The sequence below is a fragment of the Dipteris shenzhenensis genome, unplaced genomic scaffold (genome assembly GCF_047967505.1).
Source record: "Dipteris shenzhenensis isolate YYH24624 ecotype China unplaced genomic scaffold, Dip_SZ_1.0 scaf0477, whole genome shotgun sequence".
NCBI lineage: Eukaryota > Viridiplantae > Streptophyta > Polypodiopsida > Gleicheniales > Dipteridaceae > Dipteris > Dipteris shenzhenensis.
This window is the reverse complement of record NW_028239783.1, coordinates 17,501-34,141: the sequence shown is the minus strand read 5'-3', so window position 1 is coordinate 34,141 and position 16,641 is coordinate 17,501. Positions and strand designations below refer to the sequence as shown.

Sequence of the window (16,641 nt, the reverse complement as noted above, 5' to 3'; positions counted from 1 at the left end):
TCGAACCCGAATCAGACATGCATGCATTCAGAAATCTGTTAACCGAAGGGGTTGGCGGGGGTGGGCGTAGCACCAAATCACTCCGTTTTAGTAAACCGGGAATAGATGACAGACTAATTAATACAAATCTGACTAGTTCTTTGAGATTCCAAACGAAATTAGTCAATATTCAGGGAATTTATTTGAGATCCCGCATATCGGTCGCAGAATTGTTTGAGAAGTATCTTCTACTAGTAGCGGGATTATTTCGAAGAGTCAATAGAGCTTTTGCTCATTATCTCGACAATTTTGCTAGATTTCGGGTGCAACTGGTGAAAGTGACGAATCAAGTTGGTGGGGTTCATGGGGATGCAAACCACCCAATTCTAGCTATTTCCGGAATTAGGGAGGGAATACCGCGAGTTATCGATAATCAATCTATAGGATTACCGTCTCAGGCGCACATTCACGACATTCTGTGGCATGTAAGCATGAAAAACAACCTGGATTTGGGATTCTTTGATGGAAATTGCGGAAGATAGCAAGGATGCGGGGTATCTCGATAACCGGAAGGGATGTAAGGATAATGAGAATCTGGATGATGCTTCGGAAGATTGGAATTATCCGCGCGGTGATCATGGTTGTTATCCGAAAGGGGGAGGGGAAACCCCAGAATTTTTGATGGCGGTAAACATGACGGGGGAAAGAGCGATTCCGTGGGATGTCCCGATGACAGAACTGGCGGGATTGTACGTGGGTATGGTATCGATGAACATATTAATAATTTTGCTACGATGCGGGGACTTTCCAAACAACTTTGGGAATTGAATGCAAATGATTTGGGGAGTTTGTTAGGCTGTCCCGACAAGTACAACCTGTCATTGGAGTTATGGCAAAAAATTGCACCGAAGAGATGGAGATCGGACATCGAAAATTTATATGGATTCAGAAGCATCGGGGGAAGTTTTCTCGCCGAGCATGAATATGTATTTCGTGATAGACAAAACGATTATTCCATATATACTGAAACCCCTTTCCTCAGAGATCGAGTGAGAAATATCAATAAACGTCGTAAATACAGTTATTTGTTACATAGTTTTATTGATTCCTCACGAGATGTAGATATACAAAAATTTCCGGCGGGGTGGAATGCGGCGATAAGGGAAACTCGTTTAGGGAATCGTATCAGAGAACTTATTGCAGGGAAGGGAATTTCTCATCCACGAATACTTGATCCGGAACGTGAGTTGAATCCGAAATCCGATTTGGTGTTGTGGGTAATTCCGGATCCCGCGGAAGCAAAGGATGTATACGAAACAAGATCGAAATTTGTACCTGGGACTTCTATTTTGTGGGAGAGGGTTCCCGCTACCCCAAATGAAAGATTTCAGAGATTAGGCACGGATTACGGGTTACAGGAAGAAGAGATTGATTCGGATGAAATACTTCTAAGAGAGAGGGGGAGTCACTATTATATTTTTCAATGGAAATGGGAATCCGAAGCATTAGAAAGAGAATTATAAAGACTGAGGGATTTGATATCTCTCATCAACGTATTAGAAAATGAGCAGGATCTTACTTCCTTCTGTGTCAATATGGGTATAGATTGCGATTTGTTGAATCTTTTTCTCAACGAAGAGAAACGCGAGATTCTAGATGATTTGTTTGTTATTTCAGCCCATCGTTTACCGCGAATATTCGATGATTAGATTCTCATGTATAAAATGGTTAGTATCCCACTGAAATTTCGAAACAGATTCAAAAGAAGATTGAATAGAAATATATTTGGCGGGTGCATGCTGCGTTTGTCACTCATCAATGGGGAGAGGAATAGGAATCGCTCCTATCTCCATAACATCGAAGATCTCCTGCTTCCGAGACATCGTCGCAAATCGCGATTTCTCAGATCCCTATTGATTTTGAGCTCCGTGAAATCCGAAAGGGACCCTTTGGGCTACCCTTCTGGAGTGGAATGGATGAACAAGAGTGAAGAGTCTAGCGACCTGAGTGGGACTCAGAAAATCAAACGTTTCCTTTGGCCCAGTTATCGCTTAGAAGAATTAGCTTGTATGAACAGATTCCGCTTCGACACAAATAATGGAAGTCGATTTGCCACGCCCAGAATACGCATGTATCCCATTATTTGAGACGGGGGGGAGAATACGTAGATTCGACAATTTGCTCGACTAATATTACTAACATCTTGGTAATCTCAATCAAGTGTGTGATAGAAGGAGGGGCAGATACCTACCTTACTTATCAGATGCGGAGCTGTAACTACTCGTTGGTGGGAAACAAATTCCCACCGATAACCGAATCTATTGAGTGACGATTTCCCCGATTATAGGAGTATTCATCTCCCTCGCTCGGACCAATACTACCCGAATTAGTAGGCAAATCCTATACAATGAATTCGATAAACAATTATTATTACTACTATTACGGATAAGGCTATATCTACCAATTCGACGTTGATTTGTGAGAAAGGGGATACAGGGTCTGCTGAGTCTCAAATATGCTACTTGACCGATCAAGTCTCGAAACTCACTTCTCATTTGAAATCACATTCCAAGGATTACTCCTCTCAGAGGGGTTTGTGGAAATTATTGGGAAGACGCAAGCGTCTCTTAATTCATTCATCCAAAAAGGATCCGACTTTATACGATAACATAATAAGCAACTTGGGTATTCGGAGATTGAAGAGACGCCGATTCCAATTTATAGAAATCCAGTTCTACCGAAGCTAGGGTCTGCAAAAATTACCAGGAACATAATTCATGGGTATACCTCCTACGAAAGTGGATCCAGTTATAGTGAGTATGGGTCCCCACCACCCGTCGATGCACGGTGTCCTTCGACTTATTGTTACTCCAGACGGTGAAAATGTCGTTGGTTGTGAACCAATACTTGGCTATTTACATAGAGGGATGGAAAAAATTGCTGAAAACCGGACGATTCTGCAGTATCTTCCCCACGTGACGAGATGGGATTATTTAGCCACCATGTTTACCGAGGCAATAACAGTGAATGCGCCGGAGAAGTTGGCAAATATTCAAATACCGAGAAGAGCTAGTTACATACGAGTTATTATGCTCGAGCTAAGTCGAATAGCTCCCCACCCGTCATGGCTCGGACCTTTTCTGGCGGATGTCGGTGCACAAACCCCTTTTTTCTACACATTTCGAGAAAGGGAAATGATTTATGATTTACTTGAGTCTGCTACGGGTATGTGAATGACGCATAATTATTTCCGCGTCGGGGGAGTAGCGGTAGATTCACCATATGGGTGGCTAGATAAATGTTTGGATTCCTGCCACTATTGCCTCTCAAAAGTCGATGAATATGAACGACTTATCACAAATAATCCTATATTTCTGAAACGAGTGGAGGGGATAGGTGTCACTGGTAGGGAAGAAGCTATAGATCGGGGCTTATCCGGACCCATGTTGCGAGCCTCGGGGATTCAATGGGATCTTCGCAAGGTGGATCACTACGAATGTTATGACGAATCGGATTGGCGGATCCAATGGCAAACAGGAGGAGATTCATTGGCCCGTTATTTGGTACGAATCGGCGAGATGAGAGAATCCATAAGAATAATTCAACAGGCCTCGAGACTCCTTCCGGGAGGTCCATATGAAAATTTGGAATCTCGACGCCTTAGTCAGCAACGAAAGGAAATGGGATGGAATGATTTTGACTATCAATTTGTCGGTAAGAAATCCTCTCCCACTTTCAAATTACCTGAGCAGGAGCATTACGTAAGGGTGGAAGCTCCCAAAGGGGAATTAGGGATATTTCTGATTGGAGATGATAGTGTTTCTCCCCGGAGACGGAAGATTCGTCCGCCTGGCTTCATAAATCTGCAAATTCTCTCTCAATTGGTAGAAGGAATGAAACTAGCCGATATTACGACAATATTAGGTAGTATAGATATCATCATGGGGGAGGTTGATCGCCGAAACGGCAATTGGTACAAAAAATTTCGAGGAACGCGTGATTGACTTATTTCACAAATTGGGAGTTTCGAGAGATTCTTCCGAATTGATTTGGATTCTGATTTCCATTCCCACCCTTATCGTAGGAATTACAGTAGGAGTATTAGTTATCGTACGGCTCGAGTGAAAGGTATCTGCGGGGGTACAACAGCGTATCGGACCTGAATATGCAGGTCCTTTGGGAATTATCCAATCCCTGGCCGATGGAGTCAAGCTCCTACTGAAGGAAGATATTGTTCCAGCCAGGGGCGATACTTGGCTATTCAATATTGGACCAGCTGTGGTAGTCATACCAGTCTTTATAAGCCACTTGGTGATACCCTTCGGGCAGCACATTATTCTAGCTGATCTGAGTATAGGTGCTTTCTCTTGGATCGCCATCTCAAGTATCGTTCCCCTAGGGCTACTTATGGCAGGATATGGTTCAAATAATAAATATTCCCCTCCAGGTGGTCTTAGAGCTGCTGCTCAATCAATTAGTTACGAAATACCCCCAGCCCCATGTGTACTATCCATATCCCCACGTGCGACTCGCTGAATAAGATTGATGGGAAGAGGGTTATTCCGATATAGAGATTCGGAATGAAGAATCTTTCACTGATTTGACAGAACAACTGGATAGTCATCTGGGTGAGATCGAACAGCGTCTTGCAGCGAGTGAATCGAGTCCCATCCCCCATGTACGGGAGTGAAAGCATGTCCGAGCAGTAAACACTGTTTGCCCCCAGGTACGGGATAGATTTACAGGGCCTGAAGCGGGGACAAGAAGGGACTGAACCTCTTTTCCGGGATTGAGCGGGAGTGGATGGTCAGGAACACTAATATACACAAGAGATTTGTGAGAAGGGTGGAGAAAAAAGTTGCATAATAAAATCTCTTTTCTCTTTAATTGGATAAAGACTTAGCCTCGGTAGGGATGACTAGGTAGTACATCTTGAAAATCCCAATCCCGAGTATATTCCTATCTACTTAGATTATGACTATCCGGAACGAAGTAATCCTTTCAACGGTTTGATTTTTCTGCCCCTGGCGGAAAAAATTATTGATATATGCGAGTATCTCCTTTACGTAGTAGTCTCAAGAGGATTGGGATCATAGGAATCCTCAGGCTAATCCTCTTCTCGGCTGAAATAAAGATAGGTAGGGATCCATCTATGTGGAGATATAAAAGAAGTATCGGTAAATCCCATTCCACCGAGAAACGGTGGAAGATTCCGAATTATATCAAAAAATAACTGAAAAGGTTGAGATGGATTCAGAAGCTATCACTCCCTGTAGCAAACAGAATCCCATTGGTTGAGATTGGGACGCTCCTCAGGGGGGTGTCGCGCAAAGGAAGTGATTAACTACCAATCCCCCTCTCGGGTGACTTATGGGGAGCCGTATGAAATCCCAATTTCATGTACGGTTTCGAATCAGAGGTGGTAATAGCAATTGTACCGTCGACTATAATTATCTGATAGCTTAAGTACGGTTGACATAGTTGAAACACAATCTAAGTATGGTTTTCTGGGATGGAATCTGCGGCGTCAACCTATAGGCTTTATAGCTTTCTTCATATCCCCATCGGCAGAATGTGAAAGGTTGCCATTTGATCTACCAGAGGCGGAGGAGGAACTGGTAGCGGGTTATCAAACCGAATATTCAGGTATAAAATCTGGTTCATTCTATGTTGGTTCTTACCCAAATTCATTGGTTTCCTCGTCGTTTGTAACAGTCCTTTATCCGGGTGGATGGGATTCACCAATTCCATTTCTTCAAGAATTAGGGCAAATTTTTCCCTTTCGGACTCTCAGCAGTGAATCCTTTGATGTATTCGATGCAGTAACAGGTGTCATTACCACATCAGCCAAGTCTTATCTATTCCTATTCATTTCTATCGCAACGAGATGGACATTACCTAGAGTCAGAATAGACCAATTACTAGATCTCGGCTGGAAATCTCTTCTGCCCGTTGCTCCGGGAAATCCGTTGCTGACAGCTTCGTTTCGACTACCATCTCTAAAATGAGATATTCCCCTCATAGTTTACATCAATGTCACCCCGATTTTAATCTATCCAATCTCTAGAAACTAAGGAACTCCCCCAGGATTATCTATCACATGTTTCCCACGGTAACTGGATTCCAGGATTATAGTCAACGAGCAATACGAGCTGCGAGGTATACTGGTCAAGGTTTTGCGGTTACTCTAGACCATCTGAATCGTTTACCTGTGACTATCCAATACCCCTACGAGAAACTTATATCATCCGAACGATTCCGTGGACGAATTCATTTTGAATTTGACAAATGCATTGCTTGTGAGGTACGTGTCCGAGTATGTCTGATTAACCTGCCTGTCGTCGACCGGAGATTGATAAGAAGCATCAGAAAAAAACGATTAAGAAGTTATAGCATTGATTTCGGAGTTCGTATCTTCTGTGGGAATTGTGTCGAATACCGCCTAACAAATTGCTTGTCAATGACTGAGGAGTATGAACCCTCGACTTATGATCGTCACGAATCAAATTATGATCAAATGGCTCCGGGACGTTTGCCCCTCTCTGTCTCCCAGGATTCCGCAATTCAAGTAGTTCCAACTCTGAGTTATTCATCTGGGGGAGTCACGAAAGGAGATCCCAATAATCGAACTGTCACTCGTGGTGTCAATTGAATCTCCGTCTGAAGTTTGGAAGATAGACCGACTCCCTGGTTAGAAAAAATAGTAAGTCGGAGATGATTCAATATCGAGATATCTCTGCTATGCAGAGATATCCCTCCTTCAATTATTTCTACCAATAGGGGGGGGTGTGTCTACATAAGTAGGTCACACACATACACGTCGTTATTGAATAGTAATATAGTGAGATGGGAGAATCAAAATAACTGGGCATAATGAATCTACCTGAATCAATTTATGAATCTGTCTTGATACTAATCGAATTAGGTATTCTACTGGGAAGTGTAGGAGTGGTATTATCTGCTAATATAGTTTATTCCGCCTCTTCATCGGGACTGGTGTTTATCTGTATATCTCTCCCATATCTCGTACCGAATGCCGATTCTGTAGCTGCCGCACAATCGCCTATCTATGTAGGAGCTATAAATGTTTCGATCGTGTCTGCCGTAACGGTTATTGACGAACCAGTAGATTCCAATTCAACCATTTCCTGGAATATGGGAGATACTATTGCCTTAGGAGCTTGTACGGGTCTATCTATCTTATCAACCACTACAATTCGAGATACGAAATGGTCTGATATAAATCCAATCGACCCATCGAGGGATGTTGTGGGGGGAGTCTCAAAAAACAACATCCAGCGAATTGGATACCAATTGTTAACACAATTTCTGGTTCCATTCGAACTCCTTTCTATCCTCCTCCTAGTGGCTTCAGTAGGGGCGATTACAATGGCTCGTGGTGAAGGAATAACCAGACCCGACGAAGAACCTGCTTCGTCGTCTGGAGATGACTCCCCATCTTTCTAATTAATTACAACTTCTCGTAAACTCATCTCGTAGGTTAACCAATTAAGTTTCCGGGGGGTTAATACATCATGCTCGAACATGGACTGATTCTAGGTGCTTATCCCTATCGCGTTGGCTTTTCCGGATCAATCACGAGTCGAAACATGATTAGGGCACTGATGTGTCTTGAGCTGATTCTGAATGCCATTAATATAAATCTCGTAGCATTCTCCAATTTCTTTGACAATGAACAAATGAAGGGGGAAATCTTTTCAATATCCGTAATAGCCGTTGCAGCTGCCGAAGCTGCTATTGGGTTATCCATTGCTTCGGTCATCCAGCGTAATAGAAGATCGACTCGTATCGATCAATTTGATTTGTTAAAATGGTAATTGATTCGTCGATGACGCTATTTATTTGGGCGAATCGCTATTCAATGCAGGTGTATCACATCCAGCTGGTAATGCTGTCGTTTTCCCCCTAACAATTGCATTTCATTCCGAAAAATTATGTCATACCTATCTGAATCCCTACCTATCCCGTTCCTTAAAATTGTCTTGTACCGTCCCTCCCCATATTGCAGAACCCATTCATTTCACGAGGATGATGGGAGAGTTCCACCCACGGAGTGTCTATGTAGGTAGATGCGGAAAAACCAAATCAATACAAATCTTAGATTTGATTGAATGGAAAATAAGGGGTAGGGGGCAGGGGGGAGGGTAGGTACACCTCAACAACCCCAACAGGAGAATATCTTTGACACGTCAATCCAATAGGAGTGAACAAATTCGACGGCACATTCAGTAAAGATCTATGACACATGTATTGGTTGCACCTAATGCGTAAGAGCCTGTCTGACAGATGCATTGGAAACGATCCCCCGGGATGGGTGTAAAGCCAATCAAATTGCTTCTGCTCCTAGAACAGAAGACTGTGTAGGTTGTAAGAGACGTGAATCCGCTTGTCCAACAGATTCCTCGAGTGTACGCGTCTATCCGGGAGCTGAGACGACTCGTAGTATGGGTCTAGCTTATTGATTCATCGGTCAAGAAAGAGATTCAAGAATCGAATCGTTTTCTTTCCAACTCATACTCAAAGATTCATACTCAATTCTATTGAGTATGAGTTGGGGTATTAAGATTCCCCCCCCCCTCCCCCCCGCTAAAATATTTTTCCATCCACGATGAGTAACGTACCCTGGTTAACCACAATTGTTCTTTTTCCGATTCTGGCGGGTTCGCTATTTCCAATGCTTCCCTCCAATGGGAATAAGATCGTTCGGTGGTATACCCCAGGCATTTGTATATCGGAATTTCTACTAATCATTTATATCTTTCATTGTCACTTCCATATCGATGATCAATGCATTCAATTGGTGGAGGATTCTAGTTGGATAAATTCAATCAATTCCCATCGGAGTTCAGGTATTGATGGACTCTCCATGGGTCTCATTCTACTGACAGGATTTGTCACTACTTCGGCAACCTCAGCAGCTTGGCTAGTTACGCGGAATACACGTCTATTCTATTTCTTGATGTTGGCCATGTATAGCGGCCAAATAGGACTGTTTGCTTCTCGAGACATTTCGCTTTCCTCTCCTATGTGGGAGTTGGAATTAATCCCAATCTACCTACTTTTATGTATGTGGGGTGGGAAGAGACGTCTATACTCAGCCACGAAGTCTATTCTATACACAGCTGGTGGTTCTATCTTTCTCCTAATAGGAGCCCTAACTATGGGTTTCTACGGGACCCAGGAACCCTCCTTCAATATCCGAGATTTGGCAAGCAGATCACATCCTATATCACTAGAAGTGCTTTCTTATCTAGGATTCTTCGTGGCGTATGCCGTGAAACTGCCAATATTCCCTTTTCATACTTGGTTGCCAGACACTCATGGGGAAGCACATTACAGCACATGTATGTTGCTGGCTGGGGTATTACTAAAAATGGGAGGGTATGGATTGATTCGAATTAATATGGAATTATTACCTCATGCTCATTCCATACCTGCTTCGTGGTTGGTGCTATTCGGATCAGTCCAAATTGTTTATGCATCCCTGATTCCGCCGGGTCAGCGTAACCTTAAGAGGAGAATAGCGTATTCATCAATTTCCCATATGGGTTTTGTAACAATTGGAATTGGATCCGTGACAGATACGGGTCTTAATGGAGCTGTGTTACAAATGATTTCCCATGGGTTAATAGGTGCCGCTCTATTTTACCTTGCAGGGACTTGTTACGATAGGACACGTACCCTTTATCTCGATCAATTAGGGGGGATGGCTACCCCAATGCCCAGGATATTTACTATGTTTAGTATCTTCTCAATGGCATCCCTTGCATTACCCGGGATGAGTGGGTTTGTATCGGAATTGATGGTATTTCCAGGAATAGTGACTAATCAGCATTATTCATCTATATCTAAGTTATCGGTTGTAGTAGTCGAAGCGATTGGTACAGTATTAACTCCCATTTATTTGTTATCTATGTTACGTCGAATATTCTACGGATACAGAATATCCAACTATTCGGATCCATATTCAGTTGATTCCGGACCGCGGGAAATATTCATATCGATTTGTCTCTCTTTACCAATCCTCGGTATCGGTCTGTATCCAGACATGGTTGCATCTCTACGGAATCACAAAATACTATCTATCCTGGTTCCGTACTCTTTTATGGGATAGTAGAGGGGCAATAAAACGCAGTATCGTTTGGATCGGTAGTCGAACATATCTATTCAATGAGGATTACTCTTGGAAGCGGTTCTGGTATTAATTCCTATAAGGGAAGGCAGTGGGAATCCATGCCGCTGGCGACGTAATTGCATGAATGTCTGGGTGAGGAATCCACAGCGCGATTCCTCATGCAGACTCTGATTCAAATCACGAATTGATTACATGTAACACTTCAAGCATCTGACGAGGTAACATTTTTTGTTATCTCTCCCCCCGATCGAATTAGCGGTCTTCTACCTAATTATTAAGTAAGCCACCCGTGATTATGTAAACCGATTCCTGGTGGATTAACCCCTGAGAAACAAATCCAAGCAATGAAGAATCCTGTAGATGCTACAATAGCAGGCCCTTCCCCCTGCCAACCACTAGTTATTCTGGTATGGAGATGAATAGCATATATCAGCCGAGTCACTAATGCCCAGGTTTCCTTAGGGTCCCGGCTCCAGTAGGATCCCCACGCTTCATTAGCCCACACTGCTCCAGAGAGAATACCAACAGTCAGTAGAGGAAACCCTAAGCTGATGATTCGATAACTCCATCGGTCCAATTGGTGGATCAATCGGCACCTACGTGAATTCAAGGATAGTCGATGAAAACTGTTTCTCGGATTACTTCCTGCCTGCTCGTAGCAGTGTATATCCACTCCCGGAGAGGGGGTCCAGGTAGGAAATTCTTGATTTGGACCGGGGATAGAAAATTGTTCTGCGTCATAGGTGGCAATCGGTGGAGATGTTGCTGATGGAGATCCACATAACGAAGTCACATGGCTTAGTGGCATCATACTTACATGCGTCATTAACCGATGAGGTTGCAGAGCAGGTACTAGCGGTGTGGATTGTTGCATTTCCTCAGGAAGACCCAGAGTTGCGAATCCATGGGTCGACATGGCACCTGGTGCCGTGACTGCACCTGACCATTCGTTCCGACTCCTAATTCTCATAATTACATGCATTGGGGAGAAGCTCCGTGAAAGAAACATAGATGATTCATGTAGATTGCTCGGTGGTAGATGTTTGGGTTGAATCCGACGAATCGTCGTAAATCCCGTTATACAGATGAAAGCAATTGTCATACCTCCAACGCTCAAACTAATGAGTCTCTTGAGCTTGCGAGCCAGCCCCATCCGGTGAAACAGAGTGACGGAAAGAAGCGTAAGAAAAGAAATGTGAGCGAATATGTGCTCTATATCGGTGTGAATCGTAATGAGGAGAATCCAGTGAATTAGTGAGATTTTGGAGAGTATGTACCACCCACCCATTATTCCCAGGAGATTTCGGGTTTACCCCTTAAACGTCGAAACGGGGAGAATTCCCTATTCCTACTGCTTTTCCCAGTGGTTGTATCAGACACAGCCCTCGCCTGCAGGTTGAAATTAAATGCCGCTACTCGGATTCGAACCGAGATGCTCTAGCACTGCTTCCTAAGAGCAGCGTGTCTACCAATTTCACCATAGCGGCTCGCTACTCGTTATACTTATCGTAATTAATGATATCACATCTTCGGGTGAATCGTCAATCTTCCTGGGGGAGAGTACACACGCACAACAAGGGACCTTCCCTGTCTATAGTTGATTAGGTATACGGCGCTATACTTGTATAGGAATAACGGGATATGGCGTAGCTCGGTAGCGTGCCATCTTGGGGTGATGGAGGTCGCAGGTTCAAATCCTGCTATTCCGAATAAACGAGGTCGGAACATATTTTAAACGGAATAGAAGACGTTCCCGTTCCGGGAACGCAGATTTATCTCCCGATTCTCTTTGGGTGTTATCGACCCATACCCATTCGTAGTAGGGATAGAGATAAATCGATGATCGTGATCGAGACCCTTGTATCATAGGAAGGAAGAGAGGGATTGGGCTCCTTCTTCATGCACGTAACCCCCCCCCCCTCGTGGTTATTACCAACATTCATTGATACAACTCTGTTAGTATTTGGATTTTATTTACCGCACGGTACCGTCACGCAATAATATCAACATGTACCCGTACTACTTACTAGGGATCCAAATTCATCAATAAGTTCCCTGACAATCACTTATCTCGTCTTCCCCGTTCCAACAAACAAATAGTTCACTATCTATTCCGACCGACCCCACGTCCTATTGATACGGCAATTCCTGTTACAACCGGGGAGTACTACTGACCAGTTTCAGAAATTTTTTCATTTGTCACATAGTAAAAACTTCTCGACCGTCCAGTCAAAATGGATTTAGCTGGAGAAAAAGCTTTCGATGCTACTTCATTAGTTTGGGTCTTCCAAATATGATTGCGAATCTTCCTCCGCGACCTAGAAGTACGTTTTTTTGGAACTGCCATAATGAAATCTATCTATTCGGTTTTATCATCGAAATGAATGCGACGAGTATGTTGATACGTACGAGTAGAATCAATATAATGAGGGAGGGGGTGATTGCGTAGAATCATTAGAAGGGGAACAACTGGGGGAACTGGGTTTCCATTCTATGCAAAAGAATCCCAGCAAGAATCATTGACTTCTTTATGATAACAATTTGCTAACCAACCAACTCCTTTCCATTTAAGCAAATGGGATCTACTACAGATCGAACCAAATCCTGTCTGTATCCCGATTTCCTTCGCGTCTTCTTCTTAGAATGGATCTTCCGTATCACTTTCTTCCTCTCGAAACAGGGATGCAAGACGCGCCCCCTAGCAGTTGCGTTACTCAGCCGGGGATGTCCGAGATCAATTTTGGATCCGTGACAAACCAATGAAACTCGATATATCGACATTACCGTATTGGACTCTGATGCGTTGTGCCCAAGCAGAGCGAAGTGACGAACATCATAGAATCTCCCCGGTTCTACTCGGAGTTGTTTTCCTCCAGTATCAATTGCTGCATGTCTATCCGTAATAGTCTTGTCGTGTGAAAAATAACCCAAAACAACTCAATCGGTTTGGGGTCAAAAAATGGAACCTAGATAAGTATCTCCGACACATTTGATTCCTGTCAAGTCTCGACGCCGGGCTCGCACCAGAACGAGAAACAAATGGATTATTCGGTTTGATACGCGTGATCTCACCTGTCCATATATATTCCATTCTTCGACGCTCCATATATCTGACAACTATTGACAGAAAGAGTTCCAACCCGGGTTAAATATGTTTATGGAATTATCTTATGAATGTGCTTGGATTGTCCCCTCACGCCCATTCGTAACCTCTGGTTTGATCGGATTGGCATCGTTTCTTTTTCCAAAAGCCACTAAGAGCCTTCGTCGTATACGTGCTATGCTCAGTGTTCTTTCATTAGCCGCAGCTATGTCCGTCTCTATCGCAACATTCTGGCAACAAGTTACTGGTCGCTCCACTTTTGAATACTCATGGTCATGGATTCCCAACGACGATATTTCTCCAAAGATAGGATTTTCAGTTGATTCACTTACTTCCATTACGTCGATATCAGTCACCACCATAGGTGTCTTGGTTATGATTTACAGTGATAGTCATATGCGTCACGACTAGGGATACGTAAGGTTTCCCGTCTATTTAAGTTTCTCCACTGCCTCCACGTCAGGATTAGTGTTCAGTCCCAATCCAATACAGATTCATGTTTTTCGGGAATTAGTAGGGATGTGCTCTTACTCGCCGATAGGTTTTTGGTTCGCACGACCAAGTGCTGCTAATGCCTGCCAAAAAGCTTTTGCAACTAATCGTACAGGAGATTTCGGATTATTATTGGGTATATTAGGTACGTATTGGATAACTGGTAGTTTCGAGATCCGCGAATCGTGTGATTGATTTAGTGAGTTGATTGATAACAACAGCGCCGGCTCCTCCCTTGCCAATACATGTGCTCCTCTACCATTTTTGGGTCCGGTATCTAAATCTGCACAATCCCCACTCCACGTATGGTTGCCCGATGCAACGGAAGGACCCACACCTATTTCGGCTCTTATACACGCCGCTACTATGGTAGCTGCGGGAATTTTTTTTGTAGCTCGAATGCTTGAATTGTTTGAAACCTTACCTCTAAGCATGAATGTTATCTCCTGGATAGGCGGAATAACGGCTCTACTGGGAGCGACGATAGCTCTTGCCCAGAAGGATATCAAGAAAGGTTTAGCTTATTCTACTATGTCTCAATTGGGCTACATGATGCTGGCTCTAGGTCTCGGTGCTTATAAACCTTCGTTGTTTCACCTCATTACACATGCCCATCCCAAAGCTTTGCTATTTCCCGGATCCGGTTCAGTAATTCATTCGATGGAAAGGGTTGTCGGATACTCTCCCAATAGAAGTCAAAATATGTCTCCCACGGGTGGTTCGCGAAAATATATGCCAATTACTGGAATCACTTTTCTTTCAGGTACTCTCTCTCTCTGTGGTATACCACCTCTAGCTCGTTTCCGGTCCAAAGATGAAATTATTGCAAAGAGTTGGCTACGTTCCTTTCCCCCCGGATGTATAGCCTCATTCACAGCAGTTCCAACTGCTTTCTACATGTTCCGCATCTATCTCCTCACGTTTGAGGGGAATCTACGCGCCGGTGGCGGTACCAATTCATCCCATTCCTCTATGAATAGTGTCATTCGGAGTAACACCAAAACGATAGCAACGAGTGGAGATGGGTATGATGTTCCTCCACCCCCGCGAGACGAAGGAGTCGATTCAGCAGGAGGTTATGACGGGGAAGATTCAGTCGATAGAAAAGTTTCTGCAGAGTCCAATATTCGTTCTGAGTCTCTATATCCTAAGGAATCAGACGTTTCGATGGTATTGCCTTCAGTAGTACTGTCGATACCAACTTCGTTGGTTGGATCAATAGGAGTCAATCTCGCTGGAGGAGAAACTGGTCCCGATTTGCTATCCGAGTGGTTAACTCCCCTTGCAGGCTTTTCAGAGGACAACAACAATCCCGAAAATTTGGTACAATTGCTAATAGATTCAGCAGGTTCGGTTGGTCTATCACTAGCCGGAATATCTATCTCCTACGTGATTTATGGACCGATATCCTCTCACACACAACCTTGCGGTGATATTGATCCTTTTGCCAAACAATCTATGGGTTCATTTAACCGTCTCATTGGGGACTGGTCACACAACCGGGGTTACATCGATCATTACTACGATATCCTTCTAGTGAGAGGTATTCGATTCCTGGGTGAGTTAACTCTTCTTTTCGACCAATGGGTAATTGACGGAATTATTAATGGCACCGGTATTTTGAGTTCCATAGGTGGAGAAAGCGCAAGATATGGGGAGGGCGGGAGAGTATCTTCTTATTCATTCGGATTGATGATTGGTATTATTCTACTGCTAACTGCCTTCGTTTCTCTTGTCTCCTAAGAGTTTTTTTCTTCTCCTTTCCAAGATATTCCTTATACCTCTATAAGTATCCTGTGACTATTCTACTATGTTTTCCGGAAAAGGAGAAATAGAAACTAGTGATTGGTGATCGATCGATATGCATCTTGGGGTTGGGGGGGGGGCGATCAATCACGACCAAGATCAACCATGACCGAGATCTTCCACACCAGCCCCCCCCCCGATTCGTAGGCTCTATCCGAGAAGGCAAAAGGGATTGCTATCATTACTGCTTCTTCCTATAATGAGAGTTAGGGTGTACGCGAGGTTCATGAAGTCTCGAAGAAAGCTTTGGGTCTTCGAGTGGTTAACGTCTTGCAGATCAAGGGGCGGCTCAAGGAACAAGAGTCTCTGGAAGTATATGGGATTGAATCATCTGCCACTTTCCTCGGTAGCTCAGCGGTAGAGCGGTCGGCTGTTAACCGATTGGTCGTAGGTTCAAATCCCACCCGGGGAGATTCATCCATTTCCAGTAGGATAGAAGATAGTCTAGATGATGTACCTCCCTTCAATAGGGATAATACTTCACTTACGTCAGGGGAGGGGGAGGTACCTCCTCATAATATATATCGTAGAAACCGATAGTATCTTTGAAGATTTACATTATCCACATTCGAGATTCTCAGTAATGAGGTAGTTCTCCCACACCAGTATGCCGAATCGGGACTATAACCATATAGTCGATCAACCGATAGAGGATTCAATATCATGCCTATTTTAAGCTCTAATAATGGATAGAAGACTCCATACCCTCCCTTCTCTTGGCCAATCTAATGCTTCTAAGGATCCGAGTCTAGCGTCGCTTCTTCGAGAATCCCTACTCCAGAGTACTGAATGGTTGGGATAAGCAAATCAATCAATCTTTGTTTTGTCCTCGTCGGAGTCTAGATGTATCGAAGGCTTCTACTCGCTCGACTTGTTACTAGATTGTAAAACCGGAGATTCCACCCCCGGGAATTCTTCCCGATGGGGTTCCCCCCACAGGGGGGGATGTTCTGTCGGTGTGGATCCGTGACAATACCCCGTTCCGGAGTCCCAATCGGGACTATTCCCAACGGGGAATTCAACTCGAGGGGGAACCAATGAATTACTTGTAGAAGCTACTGCTGGAGACTACTAAATATCAGGCTTACTATACGAAAGAGTCAGG

General features: G+C 43.8%; 1 non-coding gene across 1 annotated transcript; it reads left to right on the top strand.

Moving 5' to 3' along the window:
- The first annotated feature begins 11,770 nt into the window (after window positions 1-11,770).
- TRNAP-GGG (transfer RNA proline (anticodon GGG)) lies at window positions 11,771-11,844 on the top strand. The gene has a single exon. It is a non-coding gene; the product is annotated as a tRNA-Pro (tRNA).
- The last annotated feature ends 4,797 nt before the right edge of the window (window positions 11,845-16,641 follow it).